This window comes from Suricata suricatta, chromosome 16 (genome assembly GCF_006229205.1).
Source record: "Suricata suricatta isolate VVHF042 chromosome 16, meerkat_22Aug2017_6uvM2_HiC, whole genome shotgun sequence".
Taxonomy (NCBI): domain Eukaryota; kingdom Metazoa; phylum Chordata; class Mammalia; order Carnivora; family Herpestidae; genus Suricata; species Suricata suricatta.
In genome coordinates this window covers 58,908,165-58,921,091 of record NC_043715.1, presented here as the reverse complement: position 1 = coordinate 58,921,091, position 12,927 = coordinate 58,908,165, and the positions used below count along the sequence as shown (strand labels likewise).

The following is a 12,927-nucleotide window of genomic DNA, read 5'->3' as shown; positions in this document are numbered from 1 at the left end:
TCCTGCAGCAGCAGAGGGCGAGCCACATTCTAGGCTGGGCTTTGCCAGAGAGGAGGCCTTAACCTTGAACCAGAGCCATAGCGCCCCTTACCCCCACCTGCTGACAAATCTGCTGACAAACGCTTCTAGGGATGAACAGCAGCTGGCCTGGTGTATTAGCTTCCTGTGGCTGCCGTAACAAATTGCCACAAGCAAAGTGCCTTAAACCAATAGAAACTTATTCTGTCAGTTCTGGAGTCCAGAAGCTTCTTGCTGCTGCCTTTCTTATTGCTTTCATCTCTTTGTGATTTGTTCTGAGAAATGGGTAAGCTGATACTTTAAAATCTCTAGGAGGGCATTCTTAACATTTTCTTTCAAAAAATCACCAATAGATGAATGCAAAGGGGTCTGAATAACCAAGTCACCAACAAGTGAATACTCAGGAAGCTGCACAACCTGACCAGGAAGGAAGGCTGTGCGGTGCCAAGAGCTCCTGGGAGGGGAATTTGTGACAAATGCCAAGCAGCCTGGCAATACTTAACAACGGCCTGAATTATCAAGAGTATGAGCGCAGGGGCGGCTGGGTGGGTCAAGTGTCCTGACTCTTGGTTTCAGCTCAGGCCATAATCTCCTGGTTCATGGGTTCCTGAGAGTGGAGCTCCATGCTGGCAGCGTGGAGACTGCTTGGAATTCTCTCTCTCCCTCTCCTTCTGTCCCTTCTCACTCACATATGTGCATGTACCACACTCTCTCAAAATAAATAAACTTAAAAAAAAAAAGACTATGAGTGCAGAAATCCCACCATGAAAAAGAAAAGGCTCTCCGCCTCTCCTTCTGCTACACAGCTGCCCAGCCCACTGCCCCTGCCCTCTCAGCATCTTCATCAAGGGCCCACTCCTCAGCCTCTCTCACTCGGAAGCTCTGCACAATCTGCCCCAGCCTACCAGCCACCCTCTCTGCCTCCCATTGATGGTTTTTGAGACCTAGGTGGTATGAGACTGCAGGACGCCACATCCACCCCATCTGTGTCCCCCCTCCAGCAGCAATCCACGCTCTCACTCCCTCTTCCGGCCCCTCTCACTATTGTCCGATCTGTGCAGACAAGTCTGCCTCTTAATTCACTCTATCAATGACCCGAGGCTCTACCACCTTCCAGGCACACGGGCTCCTCTGAGCCGACACCTTCAGCCTCTCAGGGGAGAGACGTTCCTTCTAGTCGAGTAAACTCCTGCATCCCAGCACCCCCACCCTTACTGCCATGCTTCTCCTCACATGGAAGTAAGGCCCTTGGAGCAGCCAGCACCTCAGTCCCCTCTCCTTCACTCTGTCCAGCCTCTCTCTACTCTCACGCCTGAACACACACTACAAATGTACACCACACCCAAGGAAGCTGACCAAGATTCAGATGATGCTATCTTGTTCTGACACTCCTGCCCATGCTTGGGCAGTCTCTTACTGCCTACAACCATTTCCACTCTCCTGTCCTTCCTTGTCTGGAGGTGTCCAAGGACAAGGTCTGGGAACACTACCCTGCAGCCAGACGGGCTGCTTTCAAAGTCCCAGCTCCACCACTTGCCTCTGTAGAATCTAAACAGACCTCCTTAACCTCACTAGGCCTCAGTTTCCTCATCTGTAGACATCTGGGAGAACAGCAGGCCTTGTGCCACGGTGCTGCTGTGAGGACGAAATGAGCTGTATTTATAGAGCTCGGCATCATGCTGACCCACAGGACACAGCGCATTTAGTCACATACGTTATACATCAAATTCCTTCTTTCCTCATGCTAGACTTGGGAGGGGACTGGGGGGGCAGGGTCCCTCTGTCCACAGGACTGAGGTAGAGGTTGTTTTCTTTTTCTTCCTTCCCCAGGTTCCTCTTTCCCTGGAGAGTGGGGTTTCAAGTGCTCCCCCAGGCTTCAAGTTCAGCCCAGGTGTCCCCGGCCCCAGCTTCCTGCCAATGCCACTTCCTCCTCTATTTCCAGCCCACCTCAACACAGCTGAGTGACCAGGAATTCTGTGACCCACATCCTCGCTCCTTACTAGAAATGGAAACTCAAGAGTCCTCAGCTCTTCCCATCCCCCTTGGCATTCCCTCTTGCACAGAGTTCTTTCTACAGCCAGAAGCTTCTACTCTGAGGCTCTTTGAAATCCACTCTAAGCTCTCAGGCACAGGATAGCTTCATGTCCGTGCTCTTCACACCTCCAGCCCCTTCTCTCACCCAGCCCTTAACCTGCAGCATCAACAAACACAACCAGCACCCTGGACCCAGGGTGTGCTGATGCTCTACCTGGACTGCCCCTAATTCTTCGTTCGCTTAGAAAGCATACACTTGCTCAAACTGAGTTCAAGTTCACGTACCAGCGGAAGAGAATGTGTCCAAGTTCTGAGGTTGGGGCGGCCTCTGGGGTAAAGGAAGCCTCACGTGCCTGGTTCTGCTGCCAGGAAGCCTAGGCTACCACCTCGAGCAGGGCAGGTGGCATTAACGGATTGAGGGAAGAAAAAAGCCTGGGAGGGCAGGCCCGATTCCCACAGGCCGGCCTGAAACCTTCAACACCAGCTGGCCTCCTTCGCGGAGGCAGAGCTTCAACCAAACCGCCCCCGGGCCTGTCCCGGAGCAACAGAACCTCAGACAAGATCACGCCCAGCCACGCTCCGCACAGGAGGGGCCCTGGCTGCACCAGCTTCCTCTGAGTTCTGCAGCGGGGTTGGCGGGGAGAGACTCGCTTCCGACAGGCCTCAGCACAGTCCCGCAGGAGGAGGGACCTCGGCCAGCCCCGCTCCCTACCCCGGCACCGCCTAGATCCCTTCGGTGCGGCCTGGCCCCGCCCTCCAGCCCGCTCCGCCCAGCCAACCGCCGAGCCTCCGCGCCGGACCCGGGTTTCGGGCTCACCCGAGCGCGCGGGTCAATGGCGGCACTTCCGGTGGACGGCGGAAGTGCGCATGCTGGACGCCGCGGACTGCAAGTTCCAGAAAGCCGCGCGCCCGTGGCCGTCGCACCCGAGGTGGCGGCCGTTGCTCCAGGGGACTGAGTCGGCCGTCTCCCTTTAACTGGGGCTTGTGCTGTGTTTTCGAGCGTGGTTTCCCTAGGGCTGTGCTCCTTGGCGTGCCTCTCCCCTCGGCCCCTGTTAACGGACGCGACTCTGACTCCCCTCAGCTGGCAACCGAGGCCGCGACGCCAGGATGGCGGACGTCTGCGATTAACGTCGAGGGCGGTGTTCGTGTCTGAACTGCGCTCAGCCGCATCCTTTCCCCGTCGGCCTTTCCAGCCAGTGCATCGACCTGTCGTGGAAGTGAACGAAGACTCCTTGAAAGGGACTGGAACCCGCTGAAGCGAGGGAGTCTGCCACCATCCTGTGCCTTTGGCGGAGGCTCGAAGGCAGGCAGGGAAAGCTTTTCAGCGACAAGCCGGAGAGGCCTCGGGTGCGCTTTGGCGAGTGTGGAAGGTGGGAGGCGGGGTAACTAAGCGGGTCATCCTGTCTGGACCGGCTTATGGAGTATATTGGCTTTCTCCGGTTGGCCTTAAGTGGGTCAGGGACCAAAAATAGGTAAGCGGGCAGTTAGTGACCAAGTCCTGAGTGCGGCGGCCTGGAGCTGGAGGGTCGCGGGTCGGTTCTCGTACCTACGCCTGCCCGCCGTGGCCCTCCGCGTGCCCAGCCGCCGCAGGAGCCTTCCCAGCAGGCGTGGTGCTGGCGCGGCCCCCCGGAGTTGTGCCCTCGTGTGTGGGGGCGCTCCTGTGCCCAGCCTTCCGGGCTGACCTCCTTGCTTGCTTTTCCCAACAGCCGTCCCCGTCTTCCTGCGTATTTCATACTTGTTAACACGACCCTGCAATTTGCAGATTCTTCCAGGCACTCTGGAATCTGACTTCCAAAGGGAGAGTCTTGGAGTGGGTTAGTGCCTCTTGCTGTGTTGCTGAAATAGGCAAAAGCCTTCTGGCCAAGGACCAGTGACAGGTCTGCTGGGGGCTCCTCGGGAAGTTCCCCTCTCAGGAATGGACAGACACTAGTGTGTCACCCTTTATGTAGTCTCTGAACAGCGTGGCCTGCATGTCGTGTGTCGGACTGTACTGCCGTGCCAGCACCTTGGGGAGGCCCGCCCGACGGCAAAGTCGACATGCTGAGAATGGCAGAGCAGAAAGATGGAAAGGACCAGAGGCACCGAATCAACTAAGATTGCCTGTGCCCGTCTTGGGACTTTTCCTTATGATCCCATAAACGACTGGTTTGCTTTTATTAGGGGAAACTTGAAACATACAAGAGTAAGGTGAATAGAGTGATGAAAACACTTGCTTCCTCCATGCATTTACTTACCTTCACTTACCTCATTCTTGTTTTTTAAATTTATCCCCACTTGCTCCCAGCCACCACTGGATTGTTTTGAAGCAAATTTCATATCATTTCACTCATAAATACCTAAGATTATCTGCAAAGTATAACGATTTTTGGCAGAATAGGAAAATCCATAAAGTAAATTAATATTTGCCTAGGACTGGGGAAGTTTGAGGAAAAATGTGAGTGACTGCTAAATGAATATCAGTTTCTTTTGGGGGTGATGAAAATGGTTTAAAGTTGATTGTAGTGATGGTTGTAAAACAGTAAAAAACCATTGAATTGTATAGTTTAAGTGAGGGTGTGTGAATTATGTCTCAAGACTGTTTAAAAATCAGTACATAAGGTTGCCAACACCTATCAGAAAAAATATATAATGGGGGAAAAGATGAATATATAACTATAGTCATTAACACACCTAAAAATATTAGCAGTAATTCCTTAATATCAAATATCCCCACTTGTGTCCATTTTTTTTTACATTTTGTTTATTTAAATTAGGGCCTGAATAATATTCACACTTTACATTTTGTTAATGTGTGCTTCAGTCTTATAATTTAGGGATTTACCTCCCATGTGATTTTTCCTTTTACTTCCATCTGTTGAAACTACGTAAATTTCCCCCATAGGATTTATTACATTCTGGATTTTGGTGGTAATATCCTTATGGTGTTCATTCTTGTTCTTTTTTTCTCCTGTAAAATGGTAGTTGGATCTTGAAGCTAAACTAGATTCAAGCTAGTTGTGCTTGACAATCCTTCATAAGTGGTGTCTGTGTTTCCTCTGGAGTCCTATCAGAAAGTACGTAATGTCTGGTGCACTTCTGTGATGTTTATTTTGATCAAGGGTTGGCAGCCTGATCCATTGATTACGTAATTGTCCAGCATTTTTCGCAGAATGGTTTTTGCAGTCATTGATTGTTGCTTATACCTATTTTATTACCCATTATTTTATTAGGAGTTACAAAATAGTTACATCATTTCTTTTGCATCTTTTTGCTGCATCTTCTGCATTCTTCCATAAGGAAAAACTTTCCCTTACTAAACGTTTTGGTTATGTTAAGGAGGTAGAGTTTGTTCAAGAAAAGAAGGGCAGATGCTTCATTCTTTGCCTTTGCTTTGAGAAAATATATGCTACCATTTTCCAAAGGTAGCCAGTGAGTATATTTTATATACATGATTTTTAACATGTTCTGTGTGTTTTAATCTGTTACGGTGAAAAATTTGATGCTCCAGCTGTCCAAATGTTAACCACGAGCAGCTCTCTCAAGCTGGCCTCTGTGTCCTTTGGACGTGATCTCAGTAGCTTTTGGTAACTTCTTTGCTTTCCAATCAGAGAAGATGTTGCAAGGCTCATTCTGTAAATTTCCTGCCCCAGCCCTGTAATGAGCTACTTCAGCGAAGAACCCTGGTGGTTTTAGTGGGAAATGTGTTTTAGAGGTCTGGGCACTAAGAGTACCATTACTACTAGGGTAGTTATTATAAAGCTCTTTAGTGGACACAGGTGAGATATATACATTTTTAAGGAAAACCATGTTTTGCATTTAAGCTGATAATTCAAATTCAAATTTAGAAATAGAGGCCTTTAATTCTTTTATTAACGCTGAAATTTTGGTTCCTAATTACATTAGCAGAATTACTTGGTTTATGTTTCGGATTATCTTCAATATTATTATTGACAATTCAGGATTTGTCTTTTTGTCCTAAGGCTATATCTCCACAGCAAAATTACAGTGTTCTAAAGTTACTGGAAATAATTATCATTGTAGTAAGCTTTTCACTGGATACTTTGAACTTCTAGAGATGACTTGACCCTAATTTATAATGCAAAAACACTTTTATGGCTCCATATTGCAAACTACAAAAACAACATACACACTCTGAGAAGCCTAGCCTCTCTGTCTGCTCTTCCCTCTGTACCTGCCCTCCTCCATTGGTAACCATTCATGTAAGTTTTAGATTGTCCATACAGACACACACACACACACACACACACACACACACACACACACTACATTCTGCAAGTGTATTCCACCTTCTTCCTTAGGGACAGGTCCCACAGCACACACAGTCCTCTGATGTGCTCTGTTATTCCCACCCAAGCATTTGGCTGGGGAAGCCACTCTCTGGCAGCCGCCCCGGGCCCTGCCGTGTGGCACGATGGCAGTTCCTTCCACCAGGCCCCTATTGATGGCATGTAAGCGGTGTCCAGCTTTTTGTTATTAAAAATAGTGCTGCAGCGGATACTCCTGTGCCGAGGTAGTTTTGTATTTCTAACAGCGTATATTTGGAATAGACATGGGATCGGTTGGTCAAAGACAAATGTCTTTGTACTTTTGCCCAGTTCCTCCTATGGGGTTGTACCTTTTTGCCTTCTACCAACAATGTATGGGAGGGCATACGGTCTCATTACTTGGATGTGGCATCAAACTCTTGACTCTTTGTGAATCTGATAGGTAAGAAACAGTATTTCAGTGTAGTTCTAATTAGCATTTCCCTAATTATGAGTAAAATTTCTCTAATTATAAGCATCTTTTAATATGCTAAAGAGCCATTTCATTTCTTGTTCTGTGAACTGTTCATATTTTGCCCATTTTTCTATAGGGCTGTTAGTCTTTTACTCTAGTTTAAGTTCTTGATTACCAATGTTAACCTTTAGCTTATAAAACAGATTGCAGTTTTTCACTTGTAATCTTTTAAAAATCTTTTTAAAGTTAATTTACTGTGACAGCCAAAGAGAGAGAGTGTGTGCACAAGTGGGGGAGGGGGCAGAGAAAGAGAGGGAGAGAGAATCCCAAGCAGGCTCTGTACCACCAGTGGAGAGCCTAATGTGGGGCTTGAACCCATGAACTGGAAAATCAGGTCGTGAGCCGAGGTCAAGAGTTGGGCTCTTAAGTGACTGCTCCCCTGAGGTGCCCAGTTTGAAATATGTGGCTAACAGTGTTGTGTGTTTCTTTCCCATGTAAAGTTTATCAAATTTATCATTGTTTTTCCTTTATTGCTTCTGGATTTTGATTAATGGATAGGAAATATTTTCAAGTTATGGGGGAATTTACCCATGTTTCTTGTGGTACTTTTGTAGTATAATATGGTAGTATATGAATTCTTAGAACTTATCCTAGTGTATGGTGTAAGGAATGACTGCCATTTATCTTTTTGTCATATAGCTGTATAGTTAAACTATCTAGGTAGTTTACATTTTCCTCACTGTTTTGAGGTACCTCTCTTATCATACACTAAATTTCCACATGCATTTGAGTATTTCTGGATTTTCTTTTCCTGTTTCTATATATTCATGTGCCAATATTACAATTTTAAAATTACAGATGCTTTGTGGTATGTTTTACTATTTAGTAGAGCTTACCTCATTCCCCTTCTTTTTCAAGGTGATTCTGGCTCTTACCACTTTTTTTTTTTTATTATTTAGCTCTTATAAATTGGTGGAGAGTTGAAAGAGAAGCTATAAGAATAATAGTAATAACGATAATAATAGATTAAGGGCTTACTCACTGTCAGCCCTGGAAAGCACATGTGTATATTAACTCAGAACTCTTCTCAGCAGCCTCATAAGATAGACATTTTCTTAGCTTCCCTGTTAAACAGCTAGAAAAACTGAGGCGTAGGGGCACCTGGGCGGCTCAGTTAGTTAAGTGTCTGACTCTTGATTTCGGCTGACACCATCCTGTGTTTTGACCTCAAACTTTCTAGCTGGGTTCTTTCCATCTTGTCTCTTGGCTAAGATGGAAGAACCCTGATGGCAAAGCATCCCAAGGGGAACCAAAACTACCGCCCCCCCCCACCCCCCCAGTAAGGACTGCTCTGAGCCAGCAAGACCCCACCTGTGATTGACTCCAAGACGGTGATTGATTTGACTCTCAGTGCCTACCTGCATGTACCCACCCACCTTTGCCCTTCTTTTTCCTTTTATAAATGTGGAAGTATTTTCATCACTTTGGAGATAGTCTTTGAGGCATTAGTCCGCTGTCCCACTGGTGTTGGCCTCGTTAAAATTAATTCCTTTCTTGTTTCTCCACCACTTATCTTTCTGCGTTTGGATCTTGTCAGCATTGTGTGGCCAAAGCTGGTCTGTTAGGGACCTCCTGGAGCCAGGTGCTCTTGCATCCAGATGCCTGGGCTACAAAAGAAGCTCAAATTTCATGCTGAGTTAAGATGGTTCTGTAGGACAAAAGTCCACCATCCTCCTGGTCTGCTGGATTTCTGATTAAGTCACTTTCCTACCCCAGTGTCTTGCCTCTCCACCTATAGGCCTGTTGTGTTGTGAGCAGAACAAGCTTGGACTTGATGAGAACACCGTTTTCCCTCCAGAACTGGATGTTCTCTTAGGTCCTCTCCAAGAATAATTTACTTTAACTTGAGCGTTCTTCCCCAGTCTTTCTACTCAGCAAGACTTGAGATGGAAGGACAATGATCCTTTGTCTTTGGACCATAGCCCTCTCTCAGGTGGATAAAGTAATGATGATAATGGCAACCATATTCAACTAAAAAAAAAAAAAATTCTATAGAACATCAGATTGCTACTTTTTAATTTTGCTCCAGTGTTGAAACATTTAATTTAGCCTACTCTGTCCATCTACTCCCTGGCCCTGGCAAAGCTATAGCTGGGGCACATTGACTACATTTATAGGGATTCTCTCCAATATGAGTTCTCTGATGTTCAGTAACATATGAATTCTAGTTAACTTTCCACACTTGTGACACTCATAAGTTTTTTCTCCAGTGTGGGTTCTCTGATGCCTAATAAGAACCCCAGATGAAAGATTTTTCACATTGAAGATACTCATGCAGTTTCTCTGCAGTATGAATTCTCTGATTAGTAACAAAGTGAGAACTCTGACTGAAGTATTTCTCACACTGATTACACTGATATGGTTTCTCTTCAGTGTGAATTCTCTGGTGTGAAATAAAGCCAGAGCTCTGAAAAAGATTTCCTACATTGACTACACTCATAAGGCTTCCCTCTATTATGCTTTGTTATTTTTCTTTAGGGTTTTTTTTTTTTTTTGAGAGTACGCTTGCATGCATATGTGAGCAGGAAAGGGGGAGTGAGGAAGGGAGGGAGGAGTCCAAGCAGGCTTCACACTGTCAGCACAGAGCCTGATGTGGAGCTCAAACCCACAAACTGTAAGATCATGACCTGAGCCAAAATCTAGAGTTGGAGGCTTAGCTGACTGAGCCACCCAGGTGCCCATATTATGCTTTCTTTGATAAATATTAAAATCAAGGATGTGACTGAAGGATTTCTCGTAGTGATTACAACAAATTAGGTTGTTGTTTTTTTTTTTTCAGTGTGAGACATCCTACCAAAACTTCTGCCACATTAATGACATTCGTGGGGTCTCTCTCCAGTTTGAATTATAGAATGTCTAACAGGTAAGGAAGGCCAACTGAAAGGCATCCCATGCTGATTACATTCATACAGGTTTTCTTGGGTATGAGTTTATTATAAAGTTGATTAAACTTTTGATAAATTTCTTAAAATTGAAGTATTCTTACATTCCTGAAATAAATTGTTTCATCATGGTATTGTTCTTTACATATACTGTTGGATTTGATTAAATATTTTATTTTCAACTTATGTATTTGTCTTCATAGATGAAACTGGGTGATAAATATCTTTTTTAGGGGCGCCTGGGTGACTCAGTCGGTTAAACCTCCGACTTCGGCTCAGGTCATGATCTCACGTTCGTGGGTTTGAGCCCCACGTCTGGCTCTGTGCTGACAGCTAGCTCAGAGCCTGGAGCCTGCTTCAGATTCTGTGTCTTCCTGTCTCTCTGCCCCTCCCCCTCATGCTCTGTCTCTCTCTGTCTCAAAAATAAATAAAACATTAAAAAAAACTTTTTTATACCATCTTTATTAGATGTGAGTATTATGTTATCTTCATTTAATAATTTGTGAAGCTGTCCATTTTGTTTTGATATGGAATTTTTTAACAGTTTGGAATAGTTTATTCCTTAAAGTTAGATTTAAGTCAGCTATAAAACCTCTTAGGCTTTGTGTCCCTGTCACGTCTCTTTTTGGTCCCTTTTGTTTATTCATATTAGGAAAATGTCCATGTAGTTCTGTGTAATAGTCTTAAAATTCTTTTCATCCGTGCCTGTGAGGGATTTACCTATTACCATAGCCTTTTCTTTCCCTTTGCTCTCCAGTCATTAACTTTGGCTTTAATTTCCATTAACTTGAATAAATTTCTATTTTGTTATTTTTGGTTTATTGTACTGTTTTACCAATTCCTTAAGGCAAAATATTAATTCCTTAATTTTTGATAATTCTACTTTAATGATACAATTAAGGTTGTAATTTTTCCTGCTATGTAGCTTAGCTATGTACCATTTATTTTGATATGTTCTCTTTTTTTAATGTTTATTTATTTTATTTAAATTTTTTTTTGAGAGAGAGAGAGAGACAGCATGAGCAGGGGAGGGTCAGAGAGAGAGGGAGACACAGAATCTGAAGACAGGCTCCAGGCTCTGAGCTAGCTGTCAGCACAGAGCCTGACGCGGGGCTCGAACCCACGGTCTGTGAGATCATGACCTGAACCGAAGTCAGATGTGTTCTCTTTTTTAATAGAGTTAGTAGTCCAATTTTATTTTTTCTTTGGTTCAAGTATTTGGAAGTTATTTTGTAATGCCCAGGAAATTAAGATATTTTTGATAATCTTATTATTTACTCATACTTTTATTAATTGATTATCAGACCTCACCTGTAAAAATGTATTCTTTAATATTATTTTTATTAAGCACACATATATTCTTGAAATCATAGGGTACAAAATCCTATATACGGCTATTAAATTGAACTTAATTTTATTCAATTTTTTATTATGTTTATTTTATATGCTACATGTCTTATTCTGAAGGCAGTATATTAAATTCTTTCTCCACAACTGCTTTTACTTTGCTTTGCTCTAATCAAGTTCTCCGTGTATCTCAAATTGATTTTTGTTTCATTTAAGTCATTTTTTAGTTGCATATAGGTTTTAAATTATTATTTCTCTTTTTACAGTACCTTGATCACACCAAATGTCTTTATCCTGTTCAATCCTATAACTTTTAATTCCACTTTGGTTGATTTCAGTATTGACACGTTTCATTTTGCAGGTACTTTATGTGGCACTTTATTTACTTCCAGTCATTCTCTATTTATTTGAAAATAAATAAATTTATTTTTCTCTTTGCGCAAGGGGCAGAGAGAGGAGGAGACACAGAATCCGCACCAGGCTCCAGGCTCTGAGCTGTCAGCACAGAGCCTGATGTAGGGCTCGAACTCACAGACTGTGAGATTATGACCTCAGCCGAAGTGAGACGCTTAACCAACTGAGCCACCTAGGCGCCCCTCCAGTCATTCTTTAACATTTTGGTTTAGAGCACCTTTAACGTTTATTTATTTTGAGAGTGGGGCTGTGAGGGGTAGAGGGAGGGAGCTAGAATCCCAAGTAGGCTCCACACTGTCAGCACAGAACCTAACACAGGGCTCAATCTCATGAACCGTGAGGTCATAATCTAAGGGGAAATCAAGAGTCAGATGCTTAACCACACAGGCCTCCTTATCCTCATCCATTTCTGCAAGCCAGCTGTTGCTTCCCTGGGATGTTACATTTGCACACTTTTCTACCAGACAGCAGTTTTGGTCCTAAATTCACAAAAAAGCCTGAGCATTCTTAGTCATCTAGACTGTTAGACTTCTCCTACCTAACCAATCCCTACATGTTTGTGAGACTGAGAACCATTCCACTGGCCCCAGACCACTAGTTCCCTTGAGGCCGCCAACCCTAGGCAGAATGCCCCCTTTCCCCCAGATCCAGTGCTTCCAAGCGAGATACACCATACCTTTGGGCACAGATCAGAACCCACTGGTGGAAGCTTGTAAATCACATATACACCCTGCAGTCGTTTGCTGTTAACTGCAGAAACATTACCACAAAGTTAGTGGCTCCAACAATACAAATTTATTAGTTTGCTATTCTGGAGGTCAGAAATCTATCACTGGGCTGAAATCAAGTTGTCTCCAGGACTGTGTTCATTCTGAAGGCTCTAGGGAATGAGTTCATTTCCTTGCCTTTTCAGCCTCCAGAGGCCACTCACATTCCTTGTCTTAAAGCCATGCATCACTTCCAATTGCTGCTTTGGTCATATCTTGCTCTCTTATTTGGACCCTCCTGTCTCCCTCTTATAAAGACCCATGTGATGACATTGGGCCCATGGGGATAATCTGGGATGATTTCCCGGTTTCAAAGTCCTAACATAATTACAGCTGCCAAGTCCCTCTGACCATGGGAAGCACTATTTTCACAGGTTCTGGGGCCTAGCAGTGAACATCTGTGGGGGTCATCTCTCTGCCTCCCAAAATCCCCCGAGAAATTCAGGCACACTGAACCCTGATGGCAAACTTGTGAGTGTATTGGTGGGTGCTGCTGATATAAATTATGTGTGGCAGGAAGAGTGGGAGACCACCAGCTTCATATATTCAAATTCTGCTTCATCTGCTACTTTAAGGCAAGTGGCAACTCTTCCATTCACTTGAGATCTTAAGAGATGAATTTCTCTGGACTTCTAAAGCAATCAACTGGATTTCATATTTGGATATTAAAGTGTCCATAGCCTTTT

At 44.5% G+C, this 12,927-nt stretch overlaps 1 protein-coding gene and 1 long non-coding RNA gene across 3 annotated transcripts in view; one reads left to right on the top strand and one right to left on the bottom strand.

Annotated features, from left to right (window-relative positions):
• The window catches only part of ZNF8 (zinc finger protein 8), a 38,147-nt gene extending 35,330 nt beyond the window's left edge, over positions 1 to 2,817 (bottom strand). For both annotated transcript variants that reach the window (XM_029926393.1, XM_029926392.1), the window contains exon 1: positions 2,338 to 2,817. The gene's annotated coding sequence lies outside the window, so the exon portion shown is untranslated. The remainder of the gene's footprint in view (positions 1 to 2,337) is intronic.
• A 152-nt stretch (positions 2,818 to 2,969) lies between these two features.
• LOC115281131 lies at positions 2,970 to 9,986 on the top strand. Its single transcript, XR_003904102.1, has 3 exons — positions 2,970 to 3,399; positions 9,611 to 9,694; positions 9,947 to 9,986. It is a non-coding gene; the product is annotated as an uncharacterized LOC115281131 (long non-coding RNA).
• Positions 9,987 to 12,927: the final 2,941 nt, after the last annotated feature.